The sequence below is a fragment of the Mastigoproctus giganteus genome, chromosome 10 (genome assembly GCF_048544385.1).
Source record: "Mastigoproctus giganteus isolate SK-2022 chromosome 10, ASM4854438v1, whole genome shotgun sequence".
In the NCBI taxonomy this organism is placed as follows: Eukaryota; Metazoa; Arthropoda; class Arachnida; order Uropygi; family Thelyphonidae; genus Mastigoproctus; species Mastigoproctus giganteus.
The window spans coordinates 16913502-16938008 of record NC_143584.1 but is presented as its reverse complement, the minus strand read 5'-3'; the positions used below and the strand labels follow the sequence as shown (position 1 = coordinate 16938008).

General features: G+C 36.7%; 1 protein-coding gene across 4 annotated transcripts in view; it reads right to left on the bottom strand.

The window, feature by feature from the left end:
* Positions 1 to 24409, bottom strand: part of LOC150078808 (poly [ADP-ribose] polymerase 2-like) — a 167446-nt gene extending 143037 nt beyond the window's left edge. The window contains exon 1 of one of the 4 annotated variants that reach the window (XM_090382479.1): positions 24305 to 24409. The gene's annotated coding sequence lies outside the window, so the exon portion shown is untranslated. Of the gene's footprint in view, positions 1 to 808; positions 1358 to 2037; positions 2387 to 24304 lie in introns of those variants that run through there. The other 3 variants (XM_090382477.1, XM_090382483.1, XM_090382482.1) reach the window with 3 other exon arrangements.
* Between the last annotated feature and the right edge of the window lie 98 nt (positions 24410 to 24507).

Below are 24507 nucleotides of genomic sequence, written 5' to 3'. Positions count from 1 at the left end.
CCCAGTCCAGTCATATTTTACATCCTGAAAATCAAACCATATCATTCTCCTTACAATGCACTTATCAAGAAGAAACTATTAGTACAGGGAGAAACTAAATGGTTAACTTTAGAGCGAGAGAAAATCTTTATGGCAACAATCTTTGATTTTAATTTGATAAAAGGTTAAATAATGTTGCACTTTCCCTTCATGGTCAAAAGTGCCAGAGGTTTACAGATAAGAGGTATTAAATAACATAAGACATTAAAGAACAAAACAAGATGAAATTAAATGATATAGGGGATTTACATAAGGCAGTGGTTTTCAACCTTTTTTTTAATAAGGGGCACCCGTAAAAATAATTTATTTTATTTTGTGGCACCCCTACTCAATTTTCTTCCCGTTAGATCCGATTCTCTCTCGATATATATACTGTGTGTGTGCGTGTGTTTATATATATGTATGTTATAATATAAAAATTTCCACTGTTTTTAACTCATTGGTACTATATTTGATATTATATATATATATATATGATAGTTATTACAATAATATAGCTATAAACAAAATTACAATTCATAATACAAATTATAGAGGTACTTATTTAACATCAATTACAGATCAACACAAAATTAAAAAGATACTGTACACCTTTTTATAATTAAATAAATATATAAATTAAAAAAAAAAAAAAAAAAGATTAAGTAACTTAAACCCAAATTACGTGGCACCCCTGGAATGTTGTTGCGACACCCCGGTTGAAAACCACTGCATTAAGGTGACGAGAACTGGCATTAAACAAATTACATTGCAAATTAAATTATATTACACGAATTGCTAAATCTTTGGGTGTGTGGGGCCAAGTATCCTACATCTATATTGTCAGTTGACAGCAAATTTCTGAAAATAGGCATCAACGTCCTGGATTCGTCCAAGCATCTGGTATGGAAGGAAACAATCTGATAAGCGGAGGTGTGAACGAAGTGGGCAAATAGTTGGGGTGGCTCTAAGCTGGGCAGGTGGAATCCTCCAGCAACAGAGATCCCAGAATGAAGATGTGATCAGAGCAGTCAACATTTTTACTGTGATTTCCAGTTTTTTTTTCATCAATGAGAGAGGGCAGCTAGGGATTCCCAGGGCCTGGGCCATTTCCATTGTATGAACATGGGGGGGGGGTAACCTATGCTTGTAGGTTAGCCATTTGAGGAGCCAATATTTACTTAGATAGCTCTAAATTAAATTAATGCTTTATATCTAATTTAATTTTTACAACTAGGTATAAATGTTACAGAAATACCTTTGTTAAGGATATAATGCCATTCCCACGATAATTGCCAAATTATTTATTTAGTCTGAAAGCTGTCGCTTTGATTACTCCACTCCCACCACTGTTTTGTAACTAAATTATTGCATCCGTTAGCAATTTCTAGCTCTAAAATTTTAAATAATTGTGTTAACTTCGCAATATATAACTGAAACAGCTTTCGTACGTATCTTATTTCAGTGCTTATTAATACTTTACGTTTTGCTGTATGCAATGTATTACATTAGTAACCTGGAAATCAAGTGAATGTACTTTTGTTATCATTACATATAAAGAAAGATCTCATTATAATTACATATTTGATTTTTAAAAAAATAAACATCAAAAATTCTGTAACTGCCAATGATGACAATATAATAAGAACGAGACACTAACAAAACATGACAGTACTATGTTTACGGCCACTTCTTATATAACATACCACCACACAACTATATACGCATATACATACAAATATTAAAACAGAAGCTGTATTATGGTCAGTACTAAGAAAACGAAAGTACTACTAAGAAAAAAAGGAAAGTAATACTAGGAAAACGAAACATAAAACGGCATTACATTTGAAATCTTAGTTGTACCTGTTCAAATTTTACAAAAATCGCAATTAACGCCTATAACTACCATAAATGTAAACTGTTTTAATTAAATGTTTACCAATATATTCTAAATCATCTACTATTTTCAGTAGTAATCTGCTATATGCTAACAGTTATGAAAAAAAAAATAAGACGTACACAGATTCTAATAATCCTAACACTAAATGAATCTTGAGAATTCAGACTAACAGAGATTTCATGTTAGCCCACAAATAATGACGTCATCTCTTCCGTTACACAAACATATGAAATGGCCTATTAATCATCACCGGTTAAAATTTATTATCAAGAGTTACAAAATGGGCGGCAAAGATCACCATTCTTAGCACAGGCTGGACTAAGAAAGACTGGCAGAACTATATTGGAATAAACAACGGTGGCGAAACTACCGTGAGCGGGGGGGGGGGGAGACACTGGTTTGGTATAGTTTAAGTACGCATTCGAGCCGCTCGATAATCTTTCGGGGTCGAGATCAATATACAGTGTATACAGTTTTATCGTTGCTTAGCGAGATGCCTACAGAGACTGCAGGCGTTTCCTGGTACAACTAATGAACTTTACAAAACTAAATTACCCATAGTCAGAGCCGGTCGCAAAATCAGTGCGCCCTAGGGTCCTGTGCAAAACTCATACGAGTGTTTTTGTAATAGTGATTTATTTTATTTTATTTTTTTTTTCAAATTTTACAGCAACTAAGAAATAATTTTATATTATACTGAACAAAAATTTTAAATACAAATAATATTTAATACATTAATCAACAATACTGTTTAGATTATTCGACAGAACCGGTTGAACATACTTGTGGCAGTGTTTTTCAAGTAGGTTAAGGAAGCCCAGTTCAAGTGTTACACAAAATGTTTTGCCAAAAGTTAACTTATCTACAATTAGATAAACCGACGCACTTTAAAATAAAATGAAAATATCTATACTGAAAACAGACTGAACTATTTTAATTTGATTTATTCTGTTTCTAGGCATGAAGATAAAAAGTTTATGTAATGAAAGTGAATAAAAGAAATAATTATTATTATTATTGTTAGCTATATGGTGCAAGGAAGCCTGAGGCTTATGCTGCACCAGCCAAAAAAAAAAAAATTTCCTGAGTTACCCCTTAGAGTGAGAGAGAAGGGAATCACCAAGAAAGAGGATGATGATATCCATAGGTCACTGATAAGATATGACACGGCTCAGGAGCTAGATTTAATTTTCCACCAATATTGTATTCTGAAAATTTCTTACCTATTCCAGTGTTTCATAACTAAAATAAGGTTGAAAAAAAATGATCGTAAAAGTATGGGCTTAGCACACCTAGGATCCTGAGCTGGATATCATCATTCTTCTCTCTCTCTCTCTCTCTCTCTCTCTCTCTCTCTCTCTCTCTCTCGGTAATTCGGAAATTTTTTTTTTTTTTTGGCTAGTGCAGCATAAGCCTCAGGCTTCCTTACACCATATGGCTAATAATAATAATAAATCAGCTTCAACTAAGTGTTCATTTATTCAGCAGGATGGATTTTTTAAAGTTTTGGCTAAAGCAACTCATGTTTAAGTGTACTTATTTATTTTTGGACTTTCATTCTAATACAAATGTTAAAACTTATTAATATAACTAAATCAATTTTTTCCAAGCTATAATATTAAATTTTACACCTGGCCCACTCCAAGGAGAGGCCACCTCCCATCCCAGGATTCTACATGCAATCTCAATAGCTCAGCCTAAATTTTTAACACTCATCCACTTATTCATAAAATCTCAATGTCTGTTTAGTACATTAAGGAAGAAAGAGTAACAATGAGACAGTGCTAGTGGCCAGTGATGTGACTTAACATTCCAGAGGTTTGTAAATTTATTTTGTTACTACTCTCCATGTACTCTACTCCAAAATCCACATTCCTTCCTATAAATTAACAAACCTTTGGAATGTCAGATCACATCACTGACCACTAACACTGTCTGCCCTGTTGGCATGCTGCAAGCAATTAGGACATAAAAAGCTCAGCATCTTTCTTTAGAGAAAGGCTTCAGACCTGAACATGATATCCCAAATGCATTCTTATCGCTGATTTGTATATTGGGACTAAAACCTTATTTCTCCACAAAGGTACAATAGGTCACTGATAAGATATGACATGGCTTTCTGGCCAGTGCTTATACTGTAATATAATGTATGTATCATAATGTCCAAGCTATCCTCTCATTTATACACTTCATCTCCAACCCTCCCTTTTCCCAGCACAGAAGAGCTATTTTCAAGTTGCTATTTTCCAACCACTCACGAAACCTGTCCAAATCATTCTGAAGGAACTCAGCCGCACTTGTGTTACCGAACCTTCAAAATTACAAATTTAAACATTATACCATCTACTCCTACATTTACATCAATCAAGATCAGAAACAAGAGTGGACCTAGCAGTTAAACAAGGCACTACACTCATAACCTTTATCCATTCCAAGGAACCACCTCCCATTCCAGAATACTACATGCAATCCCAAAACATCCCACCTTATACAAAGTGTGATCAACAAGTTTGGGGACTGACATTATAATTTGAAATTGTGTGTCATAGTGAGTTACAAATTGTTTTAGCTAATGTATATACTGTCATAAAGGGTTTTTTTAAGACTGATTTACTAAAAGTTAAATCATAGATTTAACTTTTTTTTGCCCTAACTAATGCATTCAAATTGAACAGATGAATTTTCATATACAAAAATAACTGGAGTCACTACATTGTATACAATTTTTCTTATCAAAATGGTCCCAAAGTAGGAACCATTTTGATAAGAAAAACTTTGTGGATCTGTGCCACGATGTATTTAGGCTATGCTGTGCACTAAAAGGTAGTACAACCAGGTATTATTACGTTAGTGTTCTTAATACAAAGCTATCTCTTTGTAAATATTTTTAAAAAATTAATTAACACTCATTTATCTCCAACTTTTTTAATCAAAATGAATTTTAAAAAAATGTTCAGTCAGTTCTTGATGGAAAAATATAACGAAAAACTTTTTTCCGTAGCCCAGTGGTCAGGAGTGGGAGTGCAGTAGCACATGCTCCTTGAGTAGACCGGGGTTCAAGGCCCTGACTGATAAATACGGTCGATCTGCCAACCTGCACTGGACCAGCGTGGCAGATTATGGTCCATTTCCCTCAACGTGAATTGTTGAGGAGGTTTCCATCCTGCAGTGGGTTGATAATGGCTACAGTTTATTCAGATCATTTTGTATGCAAATAAAAACAAACATCAACAGATTGAAAGGAAAGAGCAGGATGAACTAGAACCGGATATTTTAGAGGAAGAGGTAATATGGGCGCTGCAACAACTACAAAGGAGAAAAAGCCCCTGGAATTGATAGAATAATTGTTATTATTCTATCAATTCCATCAGAATTGTTAACACTTTTGCCAATTACAGTTTTTTTTTTTTTTGTTTTGTTTTTAGGAGCATTAGCAACTAAGGCCATACTGCTCCGGTGGAGTGGTCATTCCCTGACCTTTCCGCATGCTCCGTATTTGGTGGTGACAGGCTCGAACCCCCGGTCTAATCAAGAAGCTTGTGCTACGCACTGCTGCTCCTTCCCACCTGGCTACGGAGGCGCCTAACCCCAATTACAGTTATCACGGCTTTGTGCCAGCCCAAAAACTGAAAGAGATCAGTGTTTATTCCAATCCAGAAGAAGGGAGACACCTGAAATTGCTCGAACTCCGTACAATAGTCTTGATATCATGCGCAAGCAAAATTCTATTGAAAATCATTCAAGCACGATTGTACAAAATTATGGAAACAGAACTGCCTGATGTTCAAGCTAGTTTCCACAAAGGAAGAAGCAGTTTTGATCACATCACAAACATCCATAGATCCTGGAAAAAGCCCATGAATTTCAGAAAAATATATATCACTTGCTTCATAAACTATACCAAAGCATTTGATTGTGTTGAACACGAAAAATTATGGAATTCTTTGATCGAATTGGAGGTACTGACACACTTGCTTGAGCTAATAAGATCACTGTACACCAATCAAGAAGCAACAACCAGAACATCATTTGGAGATACAGACTGGTTTGAAATCAGAAATGGTGTGCGACAGGGCTGTATCTTATCCCTATTTATATTTAATTTGTATATTGAATCAGTTATGAGAAAATTGTATTCAGATGAGTCAGAAATTGGAGTGAAAATAGGCAGCAGAAACATCAATAATTTAAGATATGCAGATATCTTAAATTATTGATGCAAGCAGATAACTCTGCTTGCAGAAAATGAGGAAGATCTAATACAACCGATTTTAATGGTTAAAGATGACAGCGAAAAAGCAGGACAGCAGCTTAACATCAAGAAAACAAAAATTATGACAACAGCTGGGACAAGAAGTTAAAATTAATAATGAAGAGGTTGAATCTGTCTGGGATTTCATCTTTCTCAGATCTAAAATCAATTGAGGCAGAGAATCTGGCCCTGAAATTAAAAGAAGAATTTCACTTGGACGTAGCACAATGATGAGCATGGAAAAGATGTCAGCCTTACAATGAAAATCAGAATGGTTAATGCTATAGTGTTTCCCATAATGACTTACGGGTGTGAAAGCTGGACAATGAAAAAGGCAGACAGAAAATAATTTGACGAGACAGCTGCTTCGCATACCATGAAGTTACAAACAGAGGTTTTGAATCGCATCAAGCCAGAAACATCACTGGAAGCCAAGATCACCAAGCTACAATTTACATATTTTAGTCATGTAATGCCTCCAATTCATTGTAAAAATCAATAATGCTAGGAAAGGTCAGCAAAGAACATGCTGGCTCAACACCATCAAGAGCGACGCTGGCATGAACATGGAGGACTTGAAAGAAGCTGTTGAAGACCGGACAGCATGGAGGCAGCTCGCCCATAAAGTCTCCGAAAGGCTGCTGCGACTGAACAGATGAAAACAAACAAACAAATTCAGATCATTAACTAAACAAATATAGCTAAACTCACATCATGTAAAAACTCATATTATGCAAAAGCAAGCTTATGCTTTGCAGCACGGATAATGTAAAATTTAACAGAGTTACAGAGCATGTATAACAATCTGCCACATAACTGAATGTACTTTGCAAAGGCTGACAATTAAAAAAAAAAAAAAATGAGGGGGAAAAGTACCTATTTTGGTTTATGAGCAATTCATTTTTATGTTCCTAGAAGTGCACAGTCCCTTCCTTAAACACAGATAAACACTATACAGGAACTCCCCGACTTATATAAGAGTTGTGTTCCGCAGAACGCTACGTAAGTTGGAATTTCTCCCATGCTTGTGCAGCACTCACAACTGTGCTCGCTGAATTAATTGAATCAAAAAATAAATGTTTGACAAACATGTAAATAGAATTATTTATTGTTTTTATCCAATTTTTTATCATATGTGTAGGAAAAATTACAAAAGTGTGCAATTTAAAAATTTTCAAAATTATAAAATTACAAAAAAAGAGAGGAGACAGGCATAACGTCAGTAAGTTTTACTTCTCGAGCATCGTTGCCAGAATTGACGTCTTCAGTTGATAAGACGCCACTGTGGAGGATGAAGGCTATGCAGATTTAGAAGGGGTCGGCTGCCCAACCTTACGAAAGAACATATTAATGGATGACTGGATGGTGGCTTTTTTCTTTTCATCATAGACCCCTCTATCATTCACCCCTCTGTTAACCTTTAAGAATCGTTCGCTGTCAGGATCCATCTTCTCAAACCTCGCCATTGGCAATGCAATATTCATGAAATGCCACTGCCATCTCTCTCTGATGACGAAGCGTCTCAGCTCCTCATTTGGTTCATCTTGAGCTTCGTCAGCATTTTCTTCTTTTACTATCGCTGCCTGCAAGTCAATAAGTTCTTCGTTAGATAATTCCTTCTCTTCTTCCTCTATTAACTCCTCCACGTCTTTGGCATCAACCTCCAACTGAAGTAGCTCTGCAAACTTTACAATCTTCTCTGTAACCTCTTCATATGATTCGTCTTTTTCAAACCTTGCGAAGCCTTTTACATACCGTGGGCATATTTTCTTCCATGCACCATTTTATTAACGTAAAATTTTTCTTATCGTCTACTGCAGACAATGCCTGAGCAACTGTTGTACGTAAATAGTATGCTTTTAAATTCGAAACAACACCCTGATCCACAGGTTGGATGAGTGAAGCAGTGTTTGGCGGTAGAAATACGACTCTCACATTCGAGTTGAAAGGCACTGGCGACTTCACCGCATACTTTAACGTTGTGGAAACCAGCATGATGCTTGAACCTATTAAACCACCCGTTGCTTGCCACAAACTTGGGTTGGGGTTTTCCGTACTTATCCTTAATATCTTCATAAATACTTCTTGCTTTTGCTTGAATGGTCATTAGATTCAAGAGTATCCATATTATTAATAGCTGTTCCATCTTCGATATAGCACTTGAACGCTGTTTTGTGACCATTGTTGATCTTAAGTGCATTGATCCTTTGACATGTTCTTTTATACATGCACTATCCTTTAAAATAGTATTCACTGTTGAAGCAGCGAGACCTAATTCCCTTGCAATAGATGACAAACTTTGTCCTGCTTCGTACTTCATTTTCATCTTCATTTCTAAATCAATTTTCTTTGGTTTCCCAGCACTTGCACTTTCCATTGGTCCCTTCCCTTCACCATTGTAATAAGTAAATAGGAATGAAGAGAAGATTCTGCAAATTTGTTTTTTTATAGGATTGAAGATTTCAGTGAAGGGGAACACATTGCACCATAATAGCATAAAAACCCACACAATTGTAGCTATCAGTATTATCGCAAATGCAATAAGATCAAGTTTACTACCCGTTTATAATTAGATGCACTAACAGAAAAGAGGCGCCTCCGTAGCCAGGTGGGAAGGAGCAGCAGTGCGTAGTACATGCTTCACCACCAAATACGGAGGACACGGAAAGGTCAGGGAATGACCACCGCATATCCCGGAGCAATATGGCCTTAGTTGCTAATGCTAAAAAAATAACAAAACACAAACTAACAGAAAAGTCTAATAATCCGAAAAATGCAAATTGTTTTTATTGTTTTCTGGTCGTGACTTCCAGAAACGTGCCTTAAAAAAATATCACAAAGGCATTCAAAAATTGATTCTTTAACGGGAACACATGATAACGATGAAAGGGTAGTGCATTTTCCATTATAAATATGACCTTTTAGAGAGGTAAATAGCTTAGTAATATAGTGAAATTTTCAACTTCCAAGGACTTGGAACGAATTAAAAAAAAAAGAAAAAAAAAGTGTTATTGGGTTCACATTACGATATTTTCACGATACCGCCACTTATTCCTACGGGATGCAAATACGTTTCCCCGATTTTTTTAAGTTTGCATCAAATTTCCGTAAGTCGGGGAGTTCCTGTATATATCTTCTTGTCTTGCTGCCTGCCTTGGAATTCAGTAAAAGGGCAAGATTTTTAAGCAACCTCCAAAAATAAAAATATTAATTTTGAAAGTGAATTTTACTACTGTATTAAAATAAAATTTTATTTGTTACAAACTATTTTTTATAATTGTTTGACTAATCAAGTCAAAACGTCATGCCAGAGCAGTGTCAATGTTCAAGTATGGTTACACACAGTGCAGTATCAATCCAAGCGATACCACAAAATACTGCAATATTATTGCAATTACTAACTTGTAAAGTCTCATTTCAGAATATAAACAGAAAATTTATTCATAAGTTTAAAATTTCAGCCTAATAAAGTATTACTGAAATAATAATACGGACATGGTTTGAGTAAAAGTGGCCAAATAAACTTACTGGCTGTTTGTTGTTTATATTATATAAAGCCAAAAATTTGAAAATGCCTAAAAAATTATAAATTAATAATAGTAACAAGTATCAACTAGAGTAAAACGCAAAGAAAAACTTCTGGAATATAAATGTATTGTCCTCATAGGCAATTATGACACAGTGATAGAAAGATAGAAATATAAATTTGTTTACCTTAAGTACAGTAAACAAACAACACCGAAAAGTTAAAGGATTAACAAATGTTTTATATGCATGGCCATTTACTTCACATGTAATGGGTCCCAAAAGCAGATTTGTAATTTGCAGTAACAAACTCTTGTGAGCCACAGCGCAAAATTCATTTCTGGGACCTCTGATTCATGACCTCTTTGTTAGGCCAATAAAGGAAAATTTGTTGTCCTCTAGAAAAAAAGTATCTTATCAACTGTGTAGTTTAGGAAAAGGCCACGATGAATTTCTGAGAATTTATAAAGAACATGAATAGCAATGTCAGTACAACAGCTTGCAGCTCTAAATTAAGGTCCTCTCTTTGGTGTTTAAACAAAGGGAACAGTGCATTCTGCCTATGCTCTTTCATCAGTTTGATAAAGAATGTCAGGGACATTTAGGAGCTTCCACTGGTTGAACCCCAGGTGCATTTTCACTGGTTCACTACATGTATGCTATGAAAACAGGGAGTTCGGGGAAAACAATAATTATGCCAATAAAATATATATGAAAAAAAGGAGTAAATTTCATTTTCCATTTACACAATATAAAAATGATGATAAAGTTACCAATACAGTAATAAAAACTGATAAAAACAAAGTGAGGAAATCAGATATATATTATATATACACACACATTAACTTTCAGCACTTATTGAACATTTTAGCCCCAAGGGCTCACATCTGGTGAGTATGGGCTTGGCACACCCAGAGTCCTGAGCTGGATATCATCATTCTTCTCTTTCTTGATGATCTCTCTCTCTCTCAGGGTAACTTGGAAATTTTTTTTGGCTGGTGCAGCATAAGCCTCAGGCTTCCTTGCACCATATGGCTAATAATAATTTAGAGCAGCACTACTCAAAGTGTGGTCTGCATACTGGCATCAGTCTACAAATTGTTTGTTACCAGTCTATGACGAATTGGAAACTGATTGAGGACATTACCGGTCCCCGAGCGCAGATTTATTTTACAAAAGTACCGGTTCCCGATGGATTTGAAATAAAAGAAACTGGTCCTTCACCACAGATTGTTTGAGAAGCACTGATTTAGAGGACATAAAGGGTAAAATATACGTTAATTTACATTACTGTTATAACAAGCATAGTAAAATGTTACACAAATAAGTCCAAAATACATCCTGGAAAAACAAATGTTATTCAGAAACAGGAAAATCAGCAGGGAGGTGACTGTGTCTATACAAAACACACTGTCACCTCCCTGGTGATATATCAAGGGTCACCAATTAGCAGACCACATCTAAACGGACTACCATTGATTTTTCACGGACTGTGAGTTATCTGAATCTAAATCAATAATTTACACACAAATTAAGTATTTTGGTTTTGTATTTTTGTAAGTTCCCTTAATTTCTGACATGTAACACTTAAAAAAAAAAAAAATCAAACATACATTATACGGAATGCACCTTTATTTTTGTTCTATCATAAAAAGCAATAACTATGTTATCGTAATAGTTATTTGATGTTTTATTAATCTTATGCCAAAAAAGTATCTGGTCTATGATGCATTACATTTTTACTAATAAATGTAAAGCGGAGAAACATGGAGAAAATTACTTGGTACTCTGTTATGTGGCACTGATCGGTGCATCATTATGAGTGTACAACAAAGAAATCTGCTCCCACTGCACAATATACTAGATAGGTGGAGTTATCAAGGATGCAGTGTTGTGGTTACCCAAGTCCCCAGTAACACAGAGAACCCTTGAACCAGTGCCACACAACCTTATGTGTACCACACTACTCAAATCCAGAGCCGTCCCTCCAAGAGCTGCCCATGAGATCTACAATGGTGAAAACAATAATCAGGATAATGGACTGAACATGTAGTTCAGTTCAGTCTCCTTAAACAGAGTAAAAAAAAAAAAAAAAAAAAAGCACAGATTAAAAAATTTTGTTGTATGACTGTAAAACCACATTATCTCAAATCCACAGTTGGAGAGGGTTACCTGTATTCAAAAAAGCTCATTTGCTAACCTTCCTCTTCAACTATGAGAATTCATGTTTGCAGTTTAGTTACTTTCCAAATCAGTGTCATTTTAAACCAAACCCACTTTAAGAAACGTTAGTTCAATGGCTTAGAATACAAACACTATTTGCATACTGTGGTATCACTGTAACAAAGTAGTCTAAGCAAACTATAACTGCATATATAACTGAATTAAAATACAGGGCACTCACTGCAATTCACACAGTACAGTAAACCCACAGTTTTACAGACACCGATTTAACAAACTTCAGATTTAACACAAAAAAATTTGGCTGACACCAGAGTACCAATATAGGCTCACAGTAAATTATTTTCTACTTTGAATTAGGTATCAACCAACAGAATCAAGGTAAATAAAAGCTTGTTTTTTATTGCTTAACTTTACTTCAGTTTTTATAATACATACATATACGTAGTAACTGTTTAAATCTTCAGTTATGTATGGGTACCAGTGGTCTCAAAAAATATACATTTTTAAACTTAACGGACATTCAGCAATAACAGACACCTCTTTCCCCACTAGTCCATAAAATTTAGAGTTTACTGTACATCATTGAAATTTTTTTTTTTTTTTTTTTTATGAAAACCCCAAACACGAAAGGTATCAAAACCTATAGTACTTAGTACCATGCATGGGTTGAAGGAGAAGTATGGGGAGAGGGGGATGCCAGAAACTTTGCTCTAGAGACTAAACATGGGTTTCACCACTTCAAGCCTCCAATAAGCAAAGTGGTGGTATTTCACCGGTTGATGCAGCATAAGCCTCTGTAACTGTCCCAAGCTCTTTTTCTGCTCTATCTGACCAGCCAGCTCCGCATACATCCATTTCAGCATTCCCCTCCTGCAATATTTTCTTAATCGTATGTATTCATTCATGGTTCTGTAATTTTTGCTTTAAAAGGTATTCCATAATTCAAACGTATTTGCCCTCACTCTGCCCAATTAATGTTGTTGTTATTTGGTTTTTAGGAGCATTAGCAACTAAGGCCATATTGCCCCGGGGATATGCGATGGTCATTCCCTGACCTTTCTGCATCCTCCGTATTTGGTGCTCATAGGCTCGAACCCCGGTTTAATCAAGAAGCGTGTGCTACGCACTGCTGCTCCTGCCCACCTGGCTACTGAGGCACCTCACGGTGATGGAAACTGGGGTTGTTAGTGGCCACTGGAACAACACAACCCACACTAATACTTCACAAAACACACACCCTGGCCTTATGCAGAGTACTGTATTCTACAAAGAGTAAAAATGCAGAGTTGGGGGAGACCCCCGGTGCCGCCAGACAAAAAAAAACAATATGTCACTGTAATCGACATCTAATCAGGAAATAAAATATGTAATTATTTACTCGTGCATTTGTAGTTCGTGGCATTTTGAAGGTTGAATAAATATCATTATGTAATTATTTACCTGCATTCATACAGGTCACTTAGGAAAAGGCATTTTGCTTCGGGTTCCTACAATGCATGAGGAATATTATTGCATCACAAAGAGAACTAAAATATTTAACTGAAATATTAACAAACTATACAAATATTTAAAATATTTATAAATGCTGTATACAATATACAGTATTTTTATACAATATACAATTTTGCATTAATATGCAAAAAACGTTACAATGGAACATCAAATGTTAGACAGGGAAGCATGTGCACGAGGTTAGTGAATGTTATGGAGGCAGTTGTCAATAATTAATTGCATTTGTAGTGATGTAATTGCCTCGCTCTCTTCTCCCATTGACTCAAATAAATATCACTAGGAGGAAAACTTTTTTAATGTATAGAGAAATAATATTGTTGCATAAAACAGTATGTTGTTGGGTTTTGAGGGACGGTCTCTGTGGGGGAGGCAATTTTAGCATTGGTATTAATACTGGTAACATGATACACAGAAGCAAAGCTATACACCAGACAAAAAAAAAAAAAAAAAAAACCTCCATTTCCTCATTCCTTCCAATAATTTGTCCTCCCATCTTCACAACGTAGGTGGAAGTTTATTCCAACAATTCATTACTCTTAGGCTGAATACAAATTTCCACACATCTACTCTACAACTATTTCCAAGTTAAATTTATGCCCCCTTGTGTATTTCACCTCAGAAAACAAAGATGCCATCAGCATGTAGTTTACCTGACCATTTTATAAAGCCTAATATTACTTCAACTGGGTCACCATGCAGTCCCTAATTTCTAGGGACAGCAATTTACAGAACCCCTGCTTTTCTTGGTGAGAATATCCTTTTGTTTGTTTGTTGTTTATTTGGTTTTTAGGAGCATTAGCAACTAAGGCCATACTGCTCCGGGGATATGCGGTGGTCATTCCCTGATCTTTCTGCATCCTCCATATTTGGTGGTCACGGGCTCGAACCCTGGTCTAAATCAAGAAGTGTGTGCTATGCACTGCTGCTCCTGCCCACCTGGCATATCCTTTTGTGCCGCAAACTAATTTTGTATATATTATTACTATGTGACACAGAGCAAAACCGGAAAGAAAAGAAACTAATCTTGTTGCTCTTCTCTGCACACTTTCTAACAGATCATGACCTTCCTAAAAGGAGGTTTCCAAACTTATATGCAGTATGCTTGATGTGGCCTAACCATTGCTTTACACAATGGGATAATCACCTCTTTGTCCCCTGAAAAATACCTGTATATATCACTGACAGAACTGCACGAGCTGTTCTAACAGCTTGTTTGCACTACACAGAGAATTTCATATTGGTCTGTACAATTATACCAATATCTTTTTCACATTCCATTACTTGAGTTGGGTACCACCCAGGTGGTATGTGTTTATTTTAGGATTACTGCTACCCAAATGCAGTACCTTGCATTTTTCACTGTTAAACCTAACTGCCATTCAATACCACCTGCTGAGTTTATCCAGATACTCTTGAAGTAGCATATCCTGATTATTGTCATTAACCACTGTGCCCACCTTTGTATCACTGACAAACGAAACAACTACATCAATATCATTAATAAATATTAACAGTACGGGGACCAACATTGATCACTATGGAACCTCCCACTCATCACATTAGTCCATAAAGAGCAGTGGCTATTTATAACCAACCTTTGCCTCCTGTCACTTAATTATCCATTAATCCATAGTAGTAACTTGCCCCAGTGCCACATTTCTCCAATTAATTTAACTGTACATGAAGTAAAGTATCAAAATATATGTCTAAATTATTCTTTGCATCCTTTTTAACAGCCTTATAGTAACTAATCAGATTAGTGAGGTATGATCATCCTTCAACAAATCCATGCTGTGATTGATTTATGGCTTCACTTATCAACATGACTTCGAATTACTTTAACCTTCACTCACTTGTACTCTCAGTTAACAAGAATTAGCATCTATTTAACCTCCCTGCTTTGTTTCAATTATAAAAAAAATTATTTTTTAGTTCTTTTACTGAATTGAAAATGGTGATCTATTAATTATAATTTGTTAAACCCAAATAAAAAATATACTGAACAAAAATGAGAAACCAATCATATATTTTTTAGGATTTAAGGTCACTGACGGCCACTCGCAACAGACTGAAACTCAAATGCTCACATGGCATCTTGCAGACAATGCGAATATCTATATTTCTGTCAGCTGTTTGTGTTTAGCCAGCAAAATCAAAGTATCACAGCAAGATTAGACACCTGTTGCTGGTATCTCACAGACACAATGTGAAAATGGGAGTTGCCTAGAAGAAAGAAGTAGTAGTAGTACCAAATGATGCAAGAAAGCAAGCTTATATAGCATCAGCCACAATGCACACACACCTTCACCCATCCTTACCCTCCAAGGATTTGTCTAGTTTGTCCTAAATTTATTCAAACCATCAACTTCCACACATCTCAATCAGATCACCCTGAAGGTGTCTAGTCTCCAGATGCTGCAAATTGCAGAACTGAAGCCGTTCTACGTAAGAGCACCCTATGTTGCCTTCACCAATCTGATTGCCATTCTCTGCATCCATTCCAGCAGATCTACATCATTCCTAAAGTGAGGCATCCAGACCTGTAAATAATAGGCTAAATGTGGCCTTGTACAAAGGCCACATCTAGACTATTGCACTATTATCCCTACTAGCAAAATTTCTGTATATTACTGACAAAACCCCATAAGCTCTCCTGGAAGCATGTCTGCACTGCTCAGAGAATTTCATATCTGACTGCGCAATTACTCCCAAGTCTTTTTCATTTCCTACTACCCTGAGTGTAGTTCTGCACAGTTGATAAGTTACTCTGAGATTACTGCTACTCATATGCAGTACCTTGCATTTGTAAATGTTAAACTTCAACTGCCATTTCACATCCCATCATTATTGTCATTAATAGCCCTGCCAACCTTTATATCATCTGTAAATTTTGATATTAAGCCTGATATGCCTTCATCAATAGCATTAATAAATACTGAAAACAACAGTGGGCCCAACACTGAACCCTGAGGAACTCCAATGATAACGTAGTCCACGAAGTGCAGTGCCAATTGATAACCATTCTGTCTTCTTTCACTTAACTATCCCTTTATCCATAACAGTAACTTGCCCTTAATGCCACATTCTCCAATTTACACAGCAGTCTTTTATGTGCAATAGTATCAAAGGCCTTCTTGAAATCCAAATATATGATATCAAAATTATTTTTTTGCATCCAGTTCCTTGGTGACTGCATCATAGTAACCTATCAGATGGATAGCCAATACTGACCCTTAACAAACCCATGCTGTGACTGCGGTATAACTGTATTCCTGTCTAGATGGTCCTGCATTATTTCTTTCCCAAGTGGATGCAAATCAGGTTATGCAGTGACTCCATTATTTTCCCTGGAACAGATGTTAAGCAAACAGGTCTGTAATTACTCATGTCACCTTTTGATCCCCTCTTTATGAATTGGGGATGCATTTGCACAACTGCAGTCCAGAGGACCTCCCCTGAATCCAAAGATGCTATCATAATTATGGCTGAGTTTCTTCACCTCCTTTGCTGCCTCCCTTAATTAATATGATTGGATAGATTGCATCCACCCCAGGTGCCTTTTTTACATTCAGCTTCAACAATTTCTCTTCCACTTTCCTTTCAGTTATTACAGTCATTTAGCTCCCCATTGAAGTTTGATAAACTTCTGGCATCCCCTCCCATAAAGAATTCCTCACGTGTGAATGTAGATGCAAAATATCTATTCAATTTGTCAGCAACCTGAGCAGGGTCATCAACAGTTAACCCATTAACATCAAAGTGGCCAAATGTGATTCAATCCCTTCCCTCTACTGTTAATATAAGCATAGAAGTTTTTGCTGCTTTTCTTGGCATTTTATTCTTCATCAGAGACTTCTCATAATCTGCCTTAGCTTGCCTAACCTCCTTTGTGACTTGATTACAGGCTAATTTATATGTACCACAGGCTTCTGTATCACCTGATAGTTTATATGCATCCCATGCATTTATCTTCTGTGCCACATGCCTCAACAGTTCATCTAACATCCATTTAGGCCTAAACCTTGAACAGCATTTCTTCATTAGTATGAAAAGCTAGTAACATCTTCAATTACTTCCCTGAATGCTTCCCACTTAGAATTTTTAAAAACTGTCTGAGATAATAGTCACCCTTACAAAAGCCTTTTCTTTTTCCTTGACCATAAATATGATATATATATGGCTGACCATAGCTGACTTTATTTAAATTACACATTAGTATATACACTGTAATTGCTGCCATCCAATGATTCTTAATGCATGTAGAATCACTGCTGATAACCAAATCAAGAGTACAGCTTCCTCTTGTCTCTCTAACATGCTGCTATAGAAAAGTCATCCAAGAAATCTACAAAAGTCTTGCTAGTGTGTGAGTGACCAACCAACAAATTACAGTCAACGTCTGGAAAGTTAAAATCCTCCATTATAAGACATTCTAATTTACTAGCCCATTCTATGCAGCATCCATAGCAGAGTTGCAAGGGGCTTTAGTGCAGTAGCACATGCTCTTTAAGTAGACTCGGGTTCAAACCCCTGAATGCTAATTATGGTTGATCTGCCTGCAGTAGACCAGCCAGCAGGGCAGATTATGGTCCATTTCCCTTAACATGAATCGTTGAGGAGGCTTCCATCCTACAGTTGGTTGATAATGGCTGCAGTTTACCTTTTTACTTTTCTAATTCATTGTATAGCTGTTTGGTATACTCAAAGTCACTAAGTCACTTCTACTCTCAATTTTGTTTTCCCAGTAAATCAACACCAGACTGACTCAACATTGCACTGGTCATCCACATTGATTGGATGTACTGCCTTAGATTTAATATGCTTCTTAACTAAGAGCATAACCCTCCACCCTTCCTGTATACATTTTACTCACCATATTCAAATTCAGCATGAGTTATGTCTGAGTGACACCATGGCTCCACTATCCCTACAATGTCTGCCTTTGATGACTTAATCAGTACGTCAAGAAAGGTAGATGTTTTTCCTCACTTGACTTCTGTTAAACACCAAACAAAAATTTAATGTCTTATAATTCATTGTATATCGAAAGGAAAACAGAAAATACCATATAACCAGTTAGAGAATATTGATGGAGAAAGGTACATGGAAGGATATGATTTTATTTCCAGATTAAAAAATAAATAAGTGGCATCTGTCAAATATTATGCTAGCAGAGGAAAATTAATTATTGAGTATTAATTTTTCCAGGGAAATTAATTATTAATTTTCCTGGCAAGAAGGTTAAACCTCCAGATCTATAGTTACCAACTTCACCATTTGAACAGGAGATGCATTTGCACATGTCCATTCTGCAGGATTCAACCTCTTCAGAATGGCTAAAGTTCAACTACCTCTTCTGTAGATTCTTTTAATATAATTCAAAGTTAGATTCTATCAGTCCCAGGCACTTTAGCTGCAGAAATTTCTCTTATACCTCACTTTCTCTTATTATAAAATCATTTAAGTGCTAATCAGTATTAGAAAGACTTCTGCTAACCCTATCTCTAAAAACTTCTTCATGTGTGCATGTATTTGCTATATAGTTATGTAGTTTATCAGCAATCTGTACAAAGTCATCAACAGTTATACATTTATATCCAGTACATTAATGTGTTTCATCCCTTTCCTTCTATTGCTAACATGCACAAATTTCACTGCTGCTTTTCTTTGCATTCTTAGCAAAGGATTTCTCATAATCTGCATTTGCCTGCCTAACTCTCTGATTAACTGAAATATTTAGGAGGTAATTCAGTTATCAGTCGTAATTTCGAAGTAGTGATGGGTGAAAACAATATCCGCAACAACTGTAATGTGATATGAAAATATCTGTGATTTCTATTGGTGGCAAAGTCACAGGTACTGGTAATGTTACTGTGCTTTGTTGCCTACATTCATAATTGAAGGTAATGCTAAATTTCAGTTAGAGGTTAGTGAAAATAAATATGTAAATTTTTTTCCCATCCAAGTTCAACGGACCCACCCCTTGAAATTTATCCACAGATTCCCAAAGGTTCTGTGGACCCCAGGTCTAAATCTTGAACAATATCTCTTAGTTGGTATAAAAGGCTTAGTGGCCTCAATGATCAACTCTCTGAATACTTTTCATTTGGCATTTATATTTTTTTAATATCACCTGGTCCCATTAAAAAGTTAAAAAATGCCTTAGCCCATTATAATAACCTTGCAAAAACAAAAGCCCTTCCTTTTACACTGTTACTCCTCTGAATAAATATCAAAATTTTGATTGAACTGGAAGTTGACCAGTTTATTAAAGTCTAAGCTGTTAAATCCATGGTGGTTCAATATGCCAATGCCAATTTGGTTGACATCATGGCTGTAACTCAACACATTTTGGGAAGTTTTTCCTTTCCCTCTCTATTAAAAATCTCCAATGAATATGTTACAATGACTTCTTGATATCCACAAATGCCAGCAGATTAACAAGGCTGTTGATAATTTTGCCATGTCATTTTTGATACCCATATTTTATGAGTGAGGCTTGGAAGTCCTATTCTGTGGTATAACAATAAGGTGGCACTGGTAGTAAAATCAGGTTGACAATTAAGGTCAGGGTGTGCCATTCACCAAAAAGAACTGAGTTGTTGAAAAAAATTATCTCTTCCAGAAATATATGCTGCTTTCTTCATTTCAAGTGTTTAACGAAGTTGATGTTTGGAACTGATGATACTCTTGACTTCTGGGTCTTCATAGCCTCGCACATCCCAAGGAATCATCTATGAGCAATGCCATGTTTGGTGCACTAATGAATAGATTGAGAAAGTGCATGCAATTTTCCAACAATGCTGCTTTGGCTGTTTTTAATTCACCAAATCTAGATACCAATTTATGGAATTCTGACTCTCTCTCACTCACTCTCATATTTTTATCAAAAAAAAATTGTTAAATTAGCTAAGCAAGCCCTGGGATTGGGGGCTTGCCACAAATAAAGTTACAGTTCAGGGCCACGGGTCCATGACATATTATACAGGGTGTCTCAAAAACAACCCCAGGGGCTCACATCTAGTGAGTATGGGCTTGGCACACCCAGGGTCCTGAGCTGGATATCATCATTCTTCTTTTCCTTGGTGATTCCCTTCTATTTCTCTCTCTCTCTCTCTCGGGGTAATTCAGAAATTTTTTTTTTTTTTTTTTTTTTTTTTATTAGCCATAGAGTGCAAAGAAGCCTCAGGCTTCCTTGCACTCTATGGCTAATAATAATAATAAATATTGGTATAAACGTTTAGGGGAGGTAGGTAACATCTAAAGGAATGTGAATCGCATAGGAACCCATAACCGGAAATGTCACCGTAAGTCAGTAGACGGCGCAGTAGTCGCCGCACAAAGAACGTGCATCGATATACGAACTGTGAGCTGGCAGACATGCACCTAGTGTATGGATTAGCAGAGGGCAATGGACGAGCCGCTCAACGAATTTATGGAGAAAGCTTCCCAGACAGACATGTACTGGACCACAGTTTGTTTGTGCATGCGCATCAAAATTTGTGCGATTATGGGTCATTTATAGGTAACAGGAGTAGTGCGGGCAGACCACATTCAACGCAAACTCCAGCCATGGAAAAAAGTGTGTTGAATGCTGTCCAGAATAATCCCACTACCAGCACACATGCCGTTGCCTCTGCCTTAGGAGTGTCTCGTTGCAGTGTACAGTGTGTCTGGCATGACGATTCCTTACACCCCTTTCATCTCCAAAGGGTTCAGTTACTGCTCCCCACAAGATCATCCTGCACAGATGGCTTTTACACAGTGGTTTCTCCAAGAAAGTGTTCAAGACTTGAATTTTCCAACCTATGTTTTGTTCACGGATGAGGCTTATTTCACTCGGGAAGGCTTATTCAATCAGCACAATGCTCACGTGTGGGCTCACGACAACCCACACGGTGTACGCCCCCATGCCGCACAACATCGCTTCGCAATAAATGTGTGGGCAGGTATGGTCGGTGACTGCTTAGTCGGCCCATACCTGTTACCATACTGCATGAACTCCGCTAAATATTGGATCTTTCTTGAACAAGTTCTACCAGGGTTACTTGACGATGTTCCAGTAAATGTGAGACACAACATTTGGTTTTAACATGACGGGGCACCTGCCCATTATGGAAGGTGTATTCGTGACCATTTGAACAAGCATTTTGGGCAACTATGGATTGGCCATGGTGGACCCGTTGCCTGGCCCCCACGCTCACCTGATTTATCAAGCCTTGATTTCTTTCTGTGGGAGGGGGGGCCTCAAATATATCGTGTATGAATCACCTGTGGAGACGGAAATGGATCTCATGGCAAGGCTCGTCTGCGCTGCTGCTACTGTCAAAGAAACTCCAGGTGTGTTCGACCATGTCCGCCAATCCATGCTGCATCGGATTGGCGGACATGACACGCATGCATCACGTCTCATGGTGGAACCTTTGAGCATCTGCTGTAACATCATGAAACGCATCCATCTCATACTCCATTGTTAATATTATGTCAAATAAATGTTTGCCACTAATTACTGTCTTGTCATTTCTGCCTCTGCTACTACTTTCCCGTGAAGGTTCCAGTCATGGGTTCTTATGCGATTCACATTCCTTTAGATGTTACCTACCTCTCCTAAACGTCTGTACGAATATTTTTAAGACACCTTGTATATATATATATATGAAATCACTTTATTACCAAATAAAAAAAATGCACAATTACTAATACAAATGGCAGTCCAACGTAGGAAATGTCGGGTAACAAAGTGATTTTTATATACATGCAATGTCATGGTCCAGTGAACCTGAATTCTGTGATAACTTTATTATTATTAGCCATATGGTGTAATGAAGCCTAAGGTTTATGCTGCACCAGCCAAAAAAAAATTCTGAGTTACCCTGAGAGAGGGGAGTAGAAGAAAATCACCAAGAAAGAGAATGATGATATCCAGCTCAGGACTCACCAAATTTGAGCCCCTGGGGAATCCATAGAGTCCCCAAGCCAATAGCTGTGCCTAGCTAATTTAGCTTCTAGAACAAACAAATCTTAACAAACAGTACATTCTGCATCCGCTCCACCTTTTTAAAATTTATTTCATTTTTATGCACCCATAGCAGAAATGGCCTGAGGAAAGTGCTCCATTCACCAATGCTCCACCACCAGCAAATATTAATCATCATCAACTTCTGCAGAAGTAGGAGACAATTGAATACAATGTCTCATACCATGAAATTAAATGAGTAAAAGTACCAAATAACACTGCCAGTGACAAACTATGAAAAATAAGAAATACGAGAAAGCAAGCTTACACAGCCCAACAAAAAAAAATAAATAAATAATAAAATTTAAAAAATTCCATTTCACCTACCCATCCCCTCCAATACTTTTGGTTCTTCCTTGAATTTATTCAAACTATTCACTTCCACAACAGATGGAGGCTCGTTCCAACAATCAACCACCACTGGCTGAAGGCAAACTTCTGCACATCTATTCTACAACCATCCTTCCCCAATTTGAATTTATGCCTCATGTGCATAAAGAGGAAGAATCTCATCAGCAATGAGTTTGCTCAATCCATTCAAAGCCTTAAACACCTCAATCAGATCATCTCACAGGTGTCTAGTCTCCAGATACTGCAATTTGAAGAACTTAAGCCTTTCTTGGTAAGATTTATTCATTTATGCACCCATAGCTCATCAGTCTTGTTGCCCTTCTTACCTGTTCCAGCAGCCGACATCCTTCCTAAAATGATGACTCCAGACCTGTATGCAGTACTCAAGATGTCACCTGACCATTGCTTTATACAATAGGATAATCACCTCCTTATCCCTGCTAGTAAAATTCCTGTATATCACTAGCAAAATCCCCATGAGCTGTCCTGTCAGCCTGTTTGCACTGCTCAAAGAACTTCATATCTCATTGCACAATTACCCCCACATCCTTTTCATCTTCTGCTACCCTTAGTGTGGTACTACACAGTTGGTAAGTTATGCTGAGATTACTGCTGCCCATATGCAGTACCTTGCATTCATCAATATTAAACTTCCAATATTAAATTGCCATTTCTGGCTAATTTTTTTTTTTTTTTTGCCTAATTTTTTTAGATCTTGTTGCAGTAGCATACTGTCATTAACTACCCTACCAACCATCATATCAGGTGCGAACTTTATGCCTGATATACTTTCATCATTCATCAATATCATAAATAAATACAGAAAATAACAATGGGTCTAGCACCGAACTTTAATAATATTAGTCCATGAAGAGCAATGTCTACTGCTAACCACTCAGTCTTCTGACTTCTTCTCCCACCCCTCCCGCACGAACACTAGGTCAGAAGTCTGCAATTAATTATTTCAACAATGAATACAATCGTTAAACGTATTTAGCAGTCCAGCAAGACTGAACCTCCACCCAAACTTGCGTTTGAGTGGATCGTTGTCCATTTCGCACCGCATTTAAAGGATCCAGTGCGACATTTTTGAGAACGATAGCCCTTCATCCTCCCCAACCCTGTCCTAACTGAAAACAAATGAAAACATTTGAATTTTTTCCCAATATTTCCTCTTGATCAGACTACGCATGAGGGGGCATAAACTCAAACTGAGGATGGATGTTGCATAACAGACGTAAGAAAGTTGGCTTCAGCCAACGTGTGGTTGATTGCTGAAACAAACTAAATATCATTAGTTATGGAAGTAGATAGTTTAAATAAATTCAGGGAAGAACTAGACAAACTATTAGAGGAGATGGATAAGTAAAATTAGATTTTTTTTTGACTGATATTGTATACGCTTGCTTTCTTGCATCGTTTGACACAATACTAATATTAATTTTTAAAATGAAGACAAGTAAATAGCATACGTCAAACATAATTTACGATAAACGTTTCTTATATACTTTTTAATAATAAATATGCAGAAAGAATCGCAACTCACTTCATCCAACAAGTCAGTACGTACCACGGGATTTTTGTAAAATGAAAACTAAATTGTGGAATTTACTTCACACTTGCTAATTTCCCGCCATATTCACTGGTGGCGATCCTGGTGGTAAGATTATTTTGATGTCCTGCTTTTTAGATGTGCGGTATTTCAAATATCATTTAATTAAATACTGGTCATACATTTAATTAAAATAA